Raw genomic sequence first — 16,210 nt, forward strand, 5'->3', positions numbered from 1 at the left:
TGCACTGTGGTTCATTTCTCTGTACTATTATGATGGTGTTACACCTACCAGCGGGTGTCCAAAGATTAGACTGTAAGCTCTTTAGCGCACAGAGCTTTGTCTTCCAGTGACTGTAAAATATCACACACATTTAAAGCAAACTTTGTCGCCTTCCATAGTGACTGTAAACCTCCAAGTTGGCATATGGAAAAAAAAAAGAAGTGCTTTGATTGATGTAGTTTGTTCACGAGGCCATTTGAGGTGAACAGGGTCAAATTCAGTGAATGATCCCACTGACTCTGGACAGTAGACAAGCTTAAAAGTGGCATGTTGGGCTTTTTACTGTAATTGTGCCCAGATTTGTTCTCCTAGTTGTTATGGGACAGCTATTCCTGATTATGTCACTGCATGGACCATCTACATTTTGGAATAAGAACACCTTACTTCAAACTATCTTAATCAAGCAGTTTGTTTACATGTGGAAGCTACTGAGCAGTACCCTAGGGTGTGGGTTCATGGCAGAACAGCATGATCAAACTAACTCTTTATGTGAATACTCAAGGGTAGCATCACCTGTTTTGCCTTCAAAATGGAGAACAAGTACCTGCAGTACAGAGAAACAGTTCTACTGTACTTCTTACAGCAAAAAACTTCCCTCCACAGCCAACTCCTCGACTAGGTCACTTTGGAGGAAGGTGCTCATATTCCAGAACTGAGAACATCCAGACAGTGAATTCACCTGTAACAGCTGTGATGTTTCAGAGTCACATGATGCTGGCTCTGAACCAGCTTTGCAATGCAGGCAAGCCTTAAAGAAGTCTATTGTAGGGAAAACTAAGGAGAGCCATTTGAAGAAGAAAATCCTCTCTTTGTGGGAGGATCCTACCGCTTATACTCATGAAGAGTTTTTGATTTCAGTGAAAGCTTGTTTTTAGCTAAGACATCCGCAATGCAACAGCTGAGCAGTATCTGATTCAGAAAAGCCCCTGATGTCTGAGAGGTCTTACTTCTCTCTAGACTGCTTCCTCCTTTCACACTTCTTGTGAGCCAAATGCACTGTCCACAAGAAAGCACCTCACTGCACCACTGAGGGTGCCCACTCACACAGTGTGCTGGCTGTGGAGTCTGGTAGGAGATGGCTGTCTGGCTGTGCTGTTGTGCAGGGTGCGCTGGGAAAGGCCTAAGAAAGGAGATGAACCTGTAAATTGTGTGTAGTCAAAATCACTTTGTTAGTTGTTTTATCACTCTGGAGAGCTTTTATGAGTGAGGTTTGCAACAAAGCAACCTTTGGTTTATAGCATTTTTCCTGCTGCCCAGCCTAGGACAGGTCCCCAGGAGGAAGAGATCTCTGACATAGGAGGGCAGAGCACAGCTGTGGCCGCTGTGTTCCCCTGAGCCCAGAGATGGCTCCAGTACCTTGCTGAGAGCCCTGACAGATGGGGAGAGGAGCAAGTGGCTTTGTGCAGCTCTGTGAGGTTGGTGCAGCAGCTGCACTCCTCCAGGGAAGGTTTAGCTCAGATTAGCCAAAACAAACTCCTCTCCCAAAGACATGCTGATGTGAGCTGCACGGGGCTGGTCTCAGCTGGAAATTGCTCCTCACAGGTCTTAAGGCTGAGCAGCAGGGACAATCAAGAGCGGTAACAAGACACTTGGGGCCCACTTGGTATTTTAGATATGTAGGCACCGATCAGGTAGCTGTGGCTCTGGGGGCCTGTGGGGTCAACGATGCTCGGCAGCATTTCTCAGGCCTGAACTGCATTTCAAGATAGTTGGAGGAGGGAGGGAAAAGCGGGCAGGGGCTTTCTACCCTCCCGTGAAAGAACTCCACTGAACAGTGAGGGCTTCTTAAGCTCTTATATCACACTCGTCCCCATGGTAGCATGTGGCTTTGCAATTTCCAGCACTGATGTATTTCTAGAGCTGCTCCTGTCAGTGATGTGTTTTAACTGTTATCAGCATTTATCTGCTTCAGAAATTCAGAGCGATAAGTGGATTAAGTGCAGTAGGTTTGTAGGGCTGTTGGGTCAACATCCTCCTTTCGTCCTTTCCCTTCTCTTCCTATAAACAAGCCCATTGCCATTCTAAATGCCAAGGCCTAGAAATACCACTGTCTGGAATCAAAAAAAATATATAGATCTAGCATTTCAAAAGAGATCACAGATAAGACTCAGCTGTGGGATTAGAGGCACGCCAGGCCCGAAATACATTCACTCCTGGAATTTGCTATGGTAGAGCTTGCTGAAAAGAAATGGCTTTGAAATGACTACCCAGCAGCTATTAACTGCAAGACAGGATGACATTCTGTTCCTTAGAGCCTAAAAAGAGCCTGAATCTTTTAATGTTAAATTCTAATTCAATTTGGTTTGGGAATTTTGGACAGGGTTTTAACCTTAAAGACATAAATGGGAGAAAGATGAGGAAAAGCAGTGGAGTCATGTATTTCTGTAATCAGCCTGTAGTGGGGCTGGACTGTTCCTCCCTGAAACTTTGGTGGAACTCAACTAGGATACATGTGCCAAAGGATATAAATTACAAAGCTGATAAGGAATAGGCTGTTTTATGACCTTCAGCCATACATGATACAGTATGCTACTGCATGTGAGCTGGTCCCTGCAGCACAATGAGGAGGGAACTGCTTGTCCAGCTGTGTCTCAGCCACGGCACAGATTGGCCAGGATCTGTACGGCTTGGTCCTTCCTCTGATGCAGCAAACGTTGAACACTTTCTGAGACTAAATATAGGATTGGGCCAGGTGATAGCAACAGTTTCTGCCTGTAGCTGGAAAGTGTCCATTAATTTCACTCAAGCGCTATTAAAAGCCTGTGATAGTGGCCAGCATTCCCAACTGTGAGAAAAAACACATTGTTCTGGCACTCAAGAACAACAACAAGTTTGTGCAAGTGCTGAACCTACCAGAATTGCCTGTTCACAGCTGTGTCCAACGTACACCCACAAGCAAATGCACACACACGCACGTGCCCACACATGCCCCCACAGCCAACTCCAGGGAAAGTATTTATCCAAACAAAAAGACTGCTGCTAGCCAAGGCAAAAGCAATCTGCAGAGACCACAACAAAGCCTCTTTATTGCTGAAGCGTTTAACGCCACAACCATCCAAAAGAGAAACACCACTTGGCGCAGTGAAGAGCTGCAGCAGCTCAACAAGCCTGATTGCAGAGCCTGCCTGAGAGCATTTCAGAGCATTCCCCAGCACAGCAGCTCTGGATTTGCTGCCTTGTCAGAAACCAGCTCAATCCCCCGTCACTGAAAAACCAGCCAGCGGCAACACGCGCACCTCTGAGGATTCACAATCTCTTTGACTCCTCTAACCCCAGACTCTGAGGCTTACAATTTCCCTCTGGCTGGTGGTAAGAGCAATAGGAGAGCCAGTACAAGCAGGGCAGTACTTCTGCCAGCATTTTTACCACCGTTCTGTGTTGAGTGGCTCTCAGCAGGGCTGGATGATGCTGAGGTAAAAACTGCCAATGCCCTCTCTGCATTTCTACCAGTTGAACTGCTCTAGGGAGAGAACAATCAGCAACTAGAAGGGAAACCAGAAAAAGAAAGGTGTTGACTCTACCGTAGGGAAGGGAGGGGGCGCTTTTGTAATTCCCTTTCACCAACAAAATGAGCCTGCCTCAGAAATCACCCTGCTTCTGCTCTTTTTTTTCTGTTGATCTACTGGGAAGATTCTTGGGGACTAAATTATCATCACACGCCTGATACACTCTCAGGGGCTCATGCTCTGTGCCTGCGCTTCAGCCTCACAGCATTCCCCTACAGCTCCCCTTCACAGCCTTCCTTTTATAGCCTCTGTGTAACAAGCCGGGGAGGGAGCGGGATTCTGCCTCAAAGGACTTCTTTGACTTCTCAGGCTGACATCTTCCAGGAAAATTTCCACCTGGCTCAGCCCCAGAGCCCACAGGCGTGTGGGAAACATGGGGAGGAGGCAGGGGAAGGCAGAAGGAAAATGCCTTCCCCTCATGCTACAGCCCTCATCCTAAAATGCAGGAAATCCTTGTACAGAGCACCAGCATCAGGTCAAGCACCGTCCATATGTTTATTGGCCTTAGGTGCGTGCTCCTGTTTGCTTCCTCCAGTTGAGCACTCTTCACTGAAGCAGCAAAGTTGGGTATTGCCTTTCCCCTAACCAGCACACCATGTGAAGAGCTGCCTCAGGTCTTCCTCACGGGGAGGTCAGGAAGGACACCCCACAGACATGCACTGCACCATGCTGAATGAATCGCCAGCTCCTTTAGGCTTGCTTGTTATTAGGTAAAGGCTGGACCCTGGGGCTGCGGCATACTGTAGTGGGGAACATGGGGATTTGGGTGGGTAAGTTATCTTGCTGACAGCACCGTAAAGTGGGCCGCATTCGATCTTTTTGCAAGCAAGTGCGGGAAAGTTTCCAAGAGGAAACGACGCGCAGGACAGTTAAATGAAACCCGAGCAAACATCCTGCTTCTGCTAGCGTTGTTCAAACTGCGCCAGCGCCGCGACAGACCCTGGCTGGTGTCCCTGCCACTTGGGGCCCTGAACCAAGGCAGTGGCCACCACCAGAGCTCAGCCGGGTGAGGAGCAGGAGGGACAGGAGAGCCACCTCCAGCGAAGATGGAGGGGCCACCCGAACAGCCCCAGGGCCACAGAGGGGCGGCCCCCGGCTTTGCACGGCAGGGGGACCGGGCGGGGGTCGGGAGGAGGGCGACGCCGGTCGTGGGGCGGGGGCGGCCGCGGGGAGGCGGCCGTTACCCGCCTCACGCCGGCTGCGCCCTCACCCACAAGATGGCGCCGCAGCCCAGGCCGCGCGCCTGCTCCCGCCCCTCAGCGCGGGCCGCCGCCATCGCGGAGCCCAGCCGAGGGCTGCGGCGGCTCCGTCCCTCAGCGCCGGGGTCCCCACCGGCCGCGGAGGCGGTGTCGCAGCGCCGAGGGGCCGCCCCAGCCTCCCGTCATCGCGGCGCCGTCACACCGCTTCATCCCTGCTGCCGCACGCACTGCCCTCTCGCGCAGCCGGGGGGGGGGGGGGGGAAGCTGTAGTTATCCATCTGTCTCACCCATGTTCCCAGAAATCCTGAGGGGGTTATTCCTTGGAAGAGTAATTTTGCCCCTGGTCTTTTCTTTTGCAAGTGCTCTGAGGGCGAAGCACCCGCACCTGGCAGGTGTTAGCTGTGCTCCCCTGAAACTGCCAGCACCTGGCTCCTGGCACCTTGCAGCGTTTGGGAGGTCGTTTGAAGGCCAGCTCCTAGGGACACAGCGATGTGGAAATCTCAGCTTTCATTCATCCAAAAAAAAAAAAAAGGAATGAAAAGGATATTTAAAGCTTTCATGATCACAGAGAACAGCCTGCATGTTTGTTCAGTGCATATGTAAACATTCAGTGGCCAGAAGAGAAATAACCTGTTTTTTTTTTCCCTAATTCACAGATTGTAAGCTTGTCTCATGATCTTTAAACACTTGGGGTTGGGAATGCCACAGACAGCAAAAGAGAAGTGAAAGATAGATGAAATACACACACAGAAACCAAGGAAACTCCACTGAACCTACCCATGATTTGCACACTGCAGAGAAACTTGTGCTGCAATACCCACTAGCCGTGGTGCTCGGTGTATGGCGAAACCTCTTCTCTATAGGTGCCCAGGGTTTTTATGAGATCTCCCTCTGCAAGTAAAGCAGCATTTTCTCTCCATTTAAAACTGATGACTTGCAGAGTTTGGGAGTTTTTTTTTTTTTTTAATTCTACAAAGAAGTTACAATTCATGCAGTAAACAACAATGACGTTTTCTTTTCAAGGCAAATGAATACTCATCGTCTAGTTTTCTACACAAGCAAGATGTTCTGTCCATACAGTTAAAGGCTTTCTCATCTGCATTTTAGCTCATGTGAAATCCAGATACTGGGCCAAACTTGTATAGAACACTGAGAAAATAGTGTGTGTGAAAAGGTTAAGCTGTGCTGGTCTCGTCCTCTCCCTTTTCCCAACATGTTCCACCACCTCCCATCATTGCTCTTTGACCAATTTCAGTACCCCAGATCACTGGAGGAGACCTCCATATTTCACATTCAAAGCTGTATTAGAACAGAGCATCTCTGCTTAGCAGCACCAGAACTGTAACCCCAGAGAAAACAAGCACAACTAGAATCCATTTAAAGCAAAATTAATGCTAATTAGCTGTAATCAACAACACAAAGAACAACATTTACTCAGCAAGCTGTAGATATTGCAGTAGTGGTCCGCCTGTTAGGCGAGAGTAGGCAGAAGATGGGATATGGCAAAGGAAAATAAACCTTACTGCAGGCTCCGACAGACGCACTCTAGCAAAGCACACTGCAACAGTTTTAAGGCATCACCGCTCCTAGCTGCCTGCCTACCTGCCTTCTCACCCTTCCTCTGCTGCTAGAGGTGACTGTCCCTGTAGCAGCCTGCAGAGAGGAGCATGAACCTGTAATTCCCCACATACACACATACACCCCCCCCTTGGGCTGCTCTGTTCTCAGCACCAGTTCAAAGCCACCCTCAGTAGCAGTGCAAGCTTATACAGCAGAGTGGGAACTGCAGCAGCTGAGTCACTTCTGCTGAGCCTACGGGGGCAGCAACCTCCAGACAGGGGGCGAAGCGTGGGGAGCTGAGGGCAGCATTGCCTCAAAGCGCCCTGGCATGCTTTGCCATAACCTGCCTCTCGGAAGCCATCCCTCCTACGCTGAGGGCGCTCTGGAAACTCTTGCCAGTGCTGCTAAGGAGCAGAGTTTTATTATGAATGGTATTTCTCAGCTTGCAAAGGCCTTCTAACACAGAGTGTGGGCCCCTGGCCCTTCTCTAGGTACAGAAGGCGAGAAAACAGAGATGATCTGTACACTGATTTTTCCTGGGAAAGCTTTTTATGTACTTTCCACTACAAGCGAAGCCCAGACACATATTCTGTAGAGCCCTGCTCAGAATTACCAGAATTAACCAGTAGTGCTGTGCTAGCCTCCCTCAGCAAGTCAAGGCTCCAGTGATTGCATTTAGCTCAGCACAGCCACTTCGATGGAGGTAGGCTCAAATCAGTGCACTCACAGTTATGGGCATGCTGCTGCACCCCAAAGCCATGAGGCCTGCTCTGCACAGCTGTGCAGCGGCCGTGACAGCACAGTGCCTCGCCAGCCCCCAGTGGGAGTACGAGAGCAGGAGTCATACTCGCAGCACTCCCACGGCTGTCGGATTTGTCACCAGCACTGGGGTGCCACGGCTGGGCCCGTGCAAACTTTCTCGCATTATCAGCAGAGAGGCTGGCACCCTGATGCTGGGGCAGGAAAAGGGCATGCTGCTGAGAGCCCTCAGCCTCAGTGTGTAAAACATGAACTCCCCTCCTCCCCGCAGCGTACACAACCTTATCTTTAGGTGTTTAAATCATTCCTTGAAAACCTGTCTCTGAGTGAATGGCTGAACAACATCTCCGCAGAGAGAGTGGGGGTGGCAGGGCAGGGAGGTTTGGCAGGGGGTTGGATCCTGCACAGGGCAGACAAGGAGAGGATTATGTTGAACAAGATAACAGAGGTTGCAAGGGAGCTGCACAACCCATTCCTGCCAGCGACAGCCTCTCCAGATGGCCCTTCTGGCCTCGTCTACACAGCAAAGCTGCTTTGGCCTCGGCAAGTCCCATTTTGAGCCAGGCAGCTGTGCCAGACTCTGCTCCCCGCACCAGCACCTCCCTGGCAAGGTGCAGCCTCTAATTGCCTGCAGGTACCCAAAAGCAAACTGAGCTTTTTCGCTCCCCTGCCTCCGGCCCACATCAGCCCTTCCCCTTGCTTTTCTCTGTTTCTGTTAATGTCTTTTCTGCTTTTTTTCTTAGCTGGGACCTTATCATTGGCCTTACAACCTATGGCAACTTTCCAGCTAAGGGTGCAGGTTGGGCATGACCTGCAGCACAGCAATAGCAGCCTCTGGAACCAGCATGGCCCCCACTGAAAGCATATGTACAACCCCCCGCCCCGCTTCAGACCAGCACTGCTTTTCTCATGTACCCTGGGCCTCTGTTGACTCTTGGGAGGAAGGCTGGAAAGGTATTAAGTAGCTAAGTATCTCACTGGCAACTGAATATGGCTTTTTTTCTATTAATTCCTCAGCTTTGCTTTTATTGTGAACTGTGGAGAATATACAGGCTGATACAGCTGTCCTAGCAAACTCTCCTAGGATGGAAAAACATCCTTTAGCCACCAGACCCTATTCTGGCTATCCAAACTAAATAAACCATCCTGGCTAAAGCACTTTGCTGGAAGAATTGTCTCTTTGCAAGGATTTTTGCCAATATAGAAATGTGTTTCATTCTCTCTTCCCCCCACTCCAGTTTCCCACCTCTCATCTATATTCCTAGCTGACAGGCCTATAGGACAAGGATCTGTAGTTTTGGCCTAATGCAAGAGGATCATCACCAAGTTTTGATTTTTTTTTGTCAAGATTTCTGCCTGAAGTTAGAGAAGGATGATGAGAATACAGCTTAAAAACATAAAAGCATCGCCACTCACAAAGCCTTTTCGTAACAGGCAGTGCAGGCGCATAGAGGAGGATGTGTATTTCCTATGCACAGAGTCCAGCTGAGGAGGAAAGGGCAGAGCGCTGGCGATAACGGCCAGGTTGTCCTAATTGCCATGCAGCATGCTGAACACACTGCAAGCAGCTGAAGCTACTAAGGGGCAGAGGGGAGGCCTGGGAGGGATTTACTGAACCTCTCTGTGGGCCTGGAGGTTGAGAATGGAGCCAGAGCACACTCGAACTCTTCCAGTGAAACAGGTCTCTCCAGCTTTGAGAACTGTGCCGTGTTAGATGTAGATCCAACAGTGATGAGAAATAGGAAATGAGAAAAGCCCTAGAGTGCGAGAGGAAGTGTGTCCTGTGTGCACAGAAAAATAATTTGGTGAGAACAAGTGCATGGAGATGGGACTATGCAAATACCAAGGTGGGGTTCAAACCCCTTCTCCCATGGCTCGTATCTCCAAAGAGCACTCACACTTGCTCTTTACATATATATACACACACACACACACACACATATGTATATATATGTATGTGTATACACACACACACACATTTTTTATATAGCATAGCTACTAGTATTTGGTGCGGCTTTGGTTTCATTAAGGCAGCCCCCCCTGGGTTCCCCCTAGCCCCAGTAGCCATACGGAGACCTCTGTGCCGCAGCTGGGCCTCCGACTTCTCCCCCCACACCTCTCCCTCCCTGTTCTTCACCCGCTGGGGAGATCCTTCTCCACCCCACTACTGTTTCCTTTATTATCTCTGCCCAGCTGTGGTTTATAAGTTGTTTAAATCTTTTCTAGGAACAGATAGAGATCACAATTACCCAGAATCCAAAAACGCAGACGGCTTGAAATGTGGTTAGACTCTGCCCTACTTTCATTGAGTTAAGAGGAAGGCTCTCTATTGAGGTGTGCAGGGAGGAGGGGAGAGAAACAGAGGAGAGAGGGAGAAAAGAGAAAGACCTACCTCAGTAAACCACCTCCCCCTTCTCTCCCTCCCACCCCAAGGAACAAATCTGACCCCTGAAAACCTGCTGCATCTGTTCAAACCACATGGCCTGCTCCTCCTGGTTTGCCTGGGACCTCCAGGGGAGCAGAGCACAGCTTTCTGGAGCTGTGAAGCCTGAGAAAGAGGCTCTGGTGCACCATAACACTTCACACAGGCTTGTACATTGCTCCAAACAGAGCTAGGCATAAGTGTTTTGCTGAATTGGGGCAGATTGATGATGGTAATGTAGGGAGTGCTGCAGATTAAGAATGAGATATGTAATAGCAGAGTTTTTACCATCCACATACTCACTGATAGCTTTCCCCATACAAAGTTGCTCAGAGGCCAGGGCAGGGGAGCTGCAAAGTGGAAAAGCATTCTGGGACTTCCCTCCTGTGAGAAATCCCCTCCCGGGAAATCCACACTCAGTTACAGAGCTACTGCTGGGCTGTGTTGAGTCTCTAAGGCGAGCACAGCTCCATTATGCTATCAACTTCCTCCAAAGCCAATGCTCTCAGGTATCTGCAATGACCCAGGAATGGGTACAGCTGAAATAACTTTGGAAGACCTTTTTCCTTCTCTCTGTGATCCCTGCCCACAAGATCAAACTGCAAGGCTTTGGGAGCAAGGATGTGTGTTTTCCAAACACATTCTGCCCAGGGTATGATTTTGATAATCTTGTGCTTTTCTTACAAACTTTCACAGTGTTCAAAGGGGACGAGACTCGGGTGGGGGGAGAACACCCACTGACATGTGAAGTTATGTACCTCCAGCTCTGTGACGTTGTCTAAATTAGAGAATATTTGCTAAGTGATTCCAGTAAGAAATTTCAGGAGAAGAGTTTGCTGTAGTCAAGGCCAAAGAGAGATGCTAAAGAGCATCTCTGAAAGATCATCTGAAAGATGAGATAGTCCAAGATCGTTACAGTATTTATTAACACCATTTACACAGACTGACATGAACACCCTTGGAAGGAGGAATGAAAGAACACCAGCAAACACACTACATTCTCCAGCGAGAAGTTTTTTCATCCTATTGAAAAGCTTTGTTAGAAAGAATGATGAGAATGATAATAATAAGGCACTATAATTATACCTGATCCTTCTATAATCTCTCTCTCCACAGAGTTCAGGAGCACTTTGCTGCTATTATTGGATTTGAACAGCCCCATCTGGATAACATACGACTGATTTGTTTGCATGGCTTATTTGAGGCATTTCAGCACGTACATGAAAGCTGCAGTCTTACCTGGCCTATTCCCTGCAGGCAGTGAGAACAGGAAGTGATCCTGGATCCTGTTCTCCACCTCCCCTTTCCCACAGCCCCAGTCTTTGGAGAACTCTTCACAGAAATCCGAGGAGAAAAGGAGCCATCATCCCTTCCCGCCCAGCCTGGCACCACAGATCATGGGATACAACCTAGAGGCTGGATATCACTTGGAACATCTGGATTGGCACCTGTATTATATTAGGCGTGAGATTCAATGAGTCCCAATATGACTCTAGATGCACCTAAAGGTCTAGCTGCAAGGACCCAGCGCGTAACTTGCTGCGCCGTGCTAACACACACCCTGCACTGCCAGAATAGCTACCATCCTCTAGGCTGAAGCTTTTAAATGAGGGGGTCTGCTCTGTGTGTGTGTGTGTGTGTGTGTGTGTGTGTGTTCGGTGCATGCACAGAAACAGGAAAGGCATGAAGGATGATGGCATCTTTCTGGTCTCAGTGTGCTGGGGTTATTTGCAATGCCAGCTCAGGTGCAGTGGCACAGGCAAGCTCCAGGCATGGCTCCCTTTCATCATGGCATTTAACTGGGTGAGAAACTTCCTCAAAGTCAGGAACTTTGTTGGCCTCCTGCAGAAACTCTCGGGTGCAAAGCTGAGCACTTGCTACCTCACTGTGCCAGGGCCAGGAGAAAACAGACGCAACTCTAATTCACCCTATGTTTAAAAAAATTATTATAAAAATGGGATTTTTTAAATTAATAAAAGCATGATACAAAAAAAACAAAACAGTTTATATAAACCGAACTGTTTTCAGTCTGAAATCCACAGCAAGCTGTCACTAGCTTACAGCACAGAGAAGGGCCCTTTCACACTGAATCCCCATAAAACTTAACAAACACAAGTTGCTGAATTCTTTTGTGGCTATTACTGCTTTTTAAAGGAAAAAAGTATTTTTTCCTCCTGTGAACTGGAGCAAGGACTACTTCTACTGATGACCTGGAGGCAAGCCAGGGAGCAGCCAGCCTGTTTCCCTTCCCACTGCCACCCCACCTCCAGCATGGACAGGTGGGATTTCCAGAGCCTGCCCATTCTCAAGGCTGTGGGTCCATTTTCCTGAGTGAGTTAAAAGGGAACTGTTAGTTCTGCCTTAACTTTTTCCCCAAGTTCCTTTTTCCTTTTTGAAATATTACACCCAATTTCCTTGCTTTCATTCACTTAGAGCCTTCAGAGCCATCTTTGTCAATTTGTTTACTTCTGTTTTATTTTTGAAAGTCAAACCCCCAATGGATATAAGCTCTCAAGTCACTTTTGGAAATGCTGTCTTGTCTGTAAGTGCTTTGTTTGTGATCCTCTGCAATCCTTCAGGCTATTGTTTACGAGCTCGAAGGCATCTATGCTTGGGCTAATCATGCCGAATGCCAGCAATTCCCCCAGCATGATTTGTTGCTCATACCAGTGGGAGCATGGTTTGTTTTGATTAAGTTTATTGTGGAAAACCCACATTTGCTTACATCAGCCTGACAAAAGGGTAGGTCTAATCCCACCAACTGTTGTTCCAACGGGAACAACAGTCTGGTCACTGATTTCAACGGCATCAGGGACCAGCTCAAAGATCTAGACACCAAAACTGGTATCTTGGAAAGGCAGGTAGTGCAGGAGCCCAAAAAAATCCTCCTTTAAAAAAAGTGCACGTTGTCATTTGCTCTGGGCTGGATGAATCAAACGCAGACCTAGAGGCTGCCTCTGATGCATGGCATTTTCCTCTTCCTCTTTGATCAGCTTTTTTGAAGCTGTGCAGATCCCTTCTGAGGTGAAGGTAGTTGGGCTCAACCCACCCCCCCCAAGAGCAACACAGCTGGGCAGTGCCATTCCAGCTGTCACCTCAGGCTGATGCTGGCCTCAGCAGATGGCCTCAGCTGACAAGTCACACTCCTTCACTCCTTCTGGATGATGTTTTTCTCCTCAGCCTGTGCTGGTGCTTGCCTCCAGGAATCAGACTGATATCTGTATTTTTCTGTTCATAAAAGCTGTGAGGAAGCGGCCAAGGGCTGCTCTGCTACCGCAGAGTCTGGAATTGAAGCAGCGCTGGAGCATGCAGTAGCACGTGGTACATGGTCTCTGCAACTGCACTGCAATGTGCAGCTGCCCTGGCTATCTCAAAGCGACCCAGCACAGATACCAGGGGCTAGATGCACAACTAGAGTTCAGCACAAGTAGCCTCTGCTGAGAAGCTGAGTAAATTTGCCTGTTTTACACTTCATGCTGTTCAGGGTGTTCCCACACTCCTGCCATAATGGAGCTGTGCCCACCGAGGTGAAGAGCTCAAAGTCACATCTGGATCCCACCTCTCCCTTACTTCCTGGCTAAGCACTTCCTACCCCAGGGGTGGAGACTTTCCCACCATTAACTTGTCAGTTTTTGTACCCACAAAAATGTTAGCATCTCCCATGGCCTGTGGCAGAGACTGTAAATAGCTTAGCTATACGTTACATGAAGAAATATCTCCTTTTGTTTGGTTTGGGTCTGGCACTCGAGTATTTCATCGGATTCCTCCTTGTTCTTGTGTGAAAATAGACTCAGTCAGTCAGTCACCTACTCCATGCTGCTTTGGCTCTACAGCCCTCTGTCACAGAGACCTCAGTCGTCTCTTTTCCCGGCTGGAGAGTCCTAGTCTATTGAGTCAGCCCTTATATGGGAACCATTTGGAAGTACTCTGCTTTGCCTGAATCAAAACCTGCAGCTCTGTCAACCCCAGCTGAGATCACAGGGTAGCAGGGAGCGTGCAGAGACCCAGACAGCTCTGCGGGGAGGAAGCACGAGTCACAGAGCAGCTCTGCCACGTCTCCCTTTCCAGGTGACACCTGCTTTCTCTTTGACTGCCGTCCTTAACAACCCTGCCCTGCTTTTGCACCAGGCAATGGCACAGTGCAAACAGAGCACGCCGTTGCATACAATTATAATAACTCTAATAAGGCCAAACATCTAAGGAATTGGTGGAACTCAATTAGACAAACCCTCACATTCCACTAACCAGCGTATCCTTGCAAATTAAGATTTTTAGGACATTAAAAGGATAATGATGTGAACAGGTATTTTGGGAGGGACATCAGGGTAAGAGTCCAAAGCTGAGACACCGCTGTGTGTACACAGGTTTTGTTGTGAAGCTTGCCCACATAGGAGGAGCTCAGCTCCAAATGTTGAGCATGCCTAAATGTTAATAAAATTTTTGAAATGTGTTTGCACAAACTTGTGTTTTTCAGGGAATTTTGATCCACTGAGGCAGATCCATAATGGAATACAGACCCTTATGTCAGAGGTAATCATGTATTATTACAAGAGCTGCTGGCTGTGGGGCCCCTGCTGTGTACACACATGGGTACATATGGAAGTTATTAACTTATTAAGTTTCAGTGGAGGATTTTGGGAAATTAACCAGTGAGTCTCCAGAGCACTGCTAAAGGACAGCTTTTGGGGAGCAGATTAAGAGCAGTTTCTGCTGGATGCCTATGCCGTGCTGGGGCTGAAATCCAAGCCCTTTGCAGCCTGATAGAGGAAGCCTCTCTCGCAAGGACTAAACTTTTCAACTTTGGCTGTTAGGAAGAACAGTTGAAAAAAAACATCTGCAAGCCTGCATAAGTTTCCTCGACCCACTGAAATGAGTCAGCTGGAGAAATGTATAACATAACATATAAAAATGCAAACAATTTTCTCCTGTTCCCTGAATGGTGCTGAAGAGGTTCTGAGGAAGTTTGTAATTTCTTTATAAGTCCCTTTAGGAGCCACCAAAAGAAATGTTTGGATGCAGGCCACTAAGACCTGCTCCTACATTGAAGAGGGCCTAATTCAGAGTCAGGGTGTTTAAAATAAATATTTCACACTCATCGACAGCAGCAGTAGACCTTAGTTTGAAGTCACCCCTCAGAAGTAAAATCTTATGTTTTAACTTAGTACATTTTTTTAAAAAAGATTTTTATAAGTTTCTTTTCCAGAATCCAACCAAAAAATGAAGCACTGTTCTCTGTAAAATCCGCCACATCTGAATCATTGTTCACATTCTTCTTCTCCTCAAATAGGTTTCTTTGCTTGCACCAATCCTGATCTGAAAAGTGACCTCCCCTCTGGAATAATGCAGAGAGTCATCCATAATGCGCTTTAAACTTTCATAATATAACAAAACTTGGCAGTCACTCATTGCATTTCATCCACAGACCTCAAATCGATTTGCTACAGCCCTGCACGGAATTGACTTGCTTGTAAGACAGAGACAAGCACTTGCTGTGCAATTAAAAAAAAAGAATAAAAAAGAGCAGATTTTATTAAAATCCAAACAGTTTCCTCCCCACCTTAGTGTGATTTTTTCCTAAAGCACAATCCTGCCCACAAATGGAGCGCTTCCGCAGCCCTCGGCCATACAACCCACGATGCTCGCTTCAGGCCAAATAAGAGTGGTTCATAGCCAGGTCAGACCAATCCAGTTCGAAGGCTCTTCCCTCAGCGAGCTATAACCGCTGCCATAAAACAGAAGCATTCCTGTGCTCAGTTATAAACGTGAAAGAAATTAGCCCATTCCCTCCTGCCCCCCGCCCCCTGGTTTCTGAAGGGAACGTGGGAAGGCAGCCAACACGCCTCAGATACGACATCCCCAGAGGAGAAAAGAAGCGAGGAAATGGACACAGTGCTTGGGCAGGGAAGGTCGGGTCCCACCGCTCTCCTGGAGCGGGGTGAGACACCTCCCCCCAGCTAAGGAAGGAGCTGAGAGTTGGGGCACACGCCACGGCGCACAGGAAGAAAGCTCGGCTCCGTTTCTGAAATGCGGGTGCCCCGAGCCCCCTGAGATGCCCGCAGGGGCCGGCAGGGCGGGCACAGGAGCTACAGGAGACTCACGCTCTTCTGGAGTAGTAGCGCACCAAAGGGCATGTTGGGTGGGCAACGGAATGATGTCCAAGACCAGGCCCAACCCATGGCTGACGTAGCTATATGGGCAGGCAGCACCAAGCACACGTGTGCAGCCCAGGCTGGGCAGGAGGGCTCCATGTAGCATGGGGAAAGGAGGCAGGAAGTGCTTTTTCCCTTTACCAGGACACCCCACCACTTCACTGGCATTGCTGCCATCATGGGAACATGTGGCTGGTCTGGCACCCTGCCAACGCACTGCTGGTGCACATCCCATCCTTCCCACCAGAGGTGGCTTTCTAGCCACAGCCTCTGCAGCTGCAGCACATGCAACCCCTTTGCCCCACCATCCCCTCCGCAGTGTGTCCCACCTCCTGCTCTAAGCAAACACAGACTCACAGACTCATTCAGGCTGGGAGGGACCTCAGCAGATCTCCAGTCCAACCACCTGCTCAAAGCAGGGCCAGCTATGAGGCCTGACCAAGTTGCTAGGGGCTTTCCCCAGTCTGCTCTTGAAAACCTGTGAGCATGGAGACTGCATGACCTCTCTGGCAGCCTGCCCCACTACTGAACTGTCCTCATGGGGAAAATGTGTCTCCTTATATCCAGTCTAAACTT

The sequence above is a fragment of the Apteryx mantelli genome, chromosome 1, assembly GCF_036417845.1.
Source record: "Apteryx mantelli isolate bAptMan1 chromosome 1, bAptMan1.hap1, whole genome shotgun sequence".
Lineage (NCBI taxonomy): Eukaryota > Metazoa > Chordata > Aves > Apterygiformes > Apterygidae > Apteryx > Apteryx mantelli.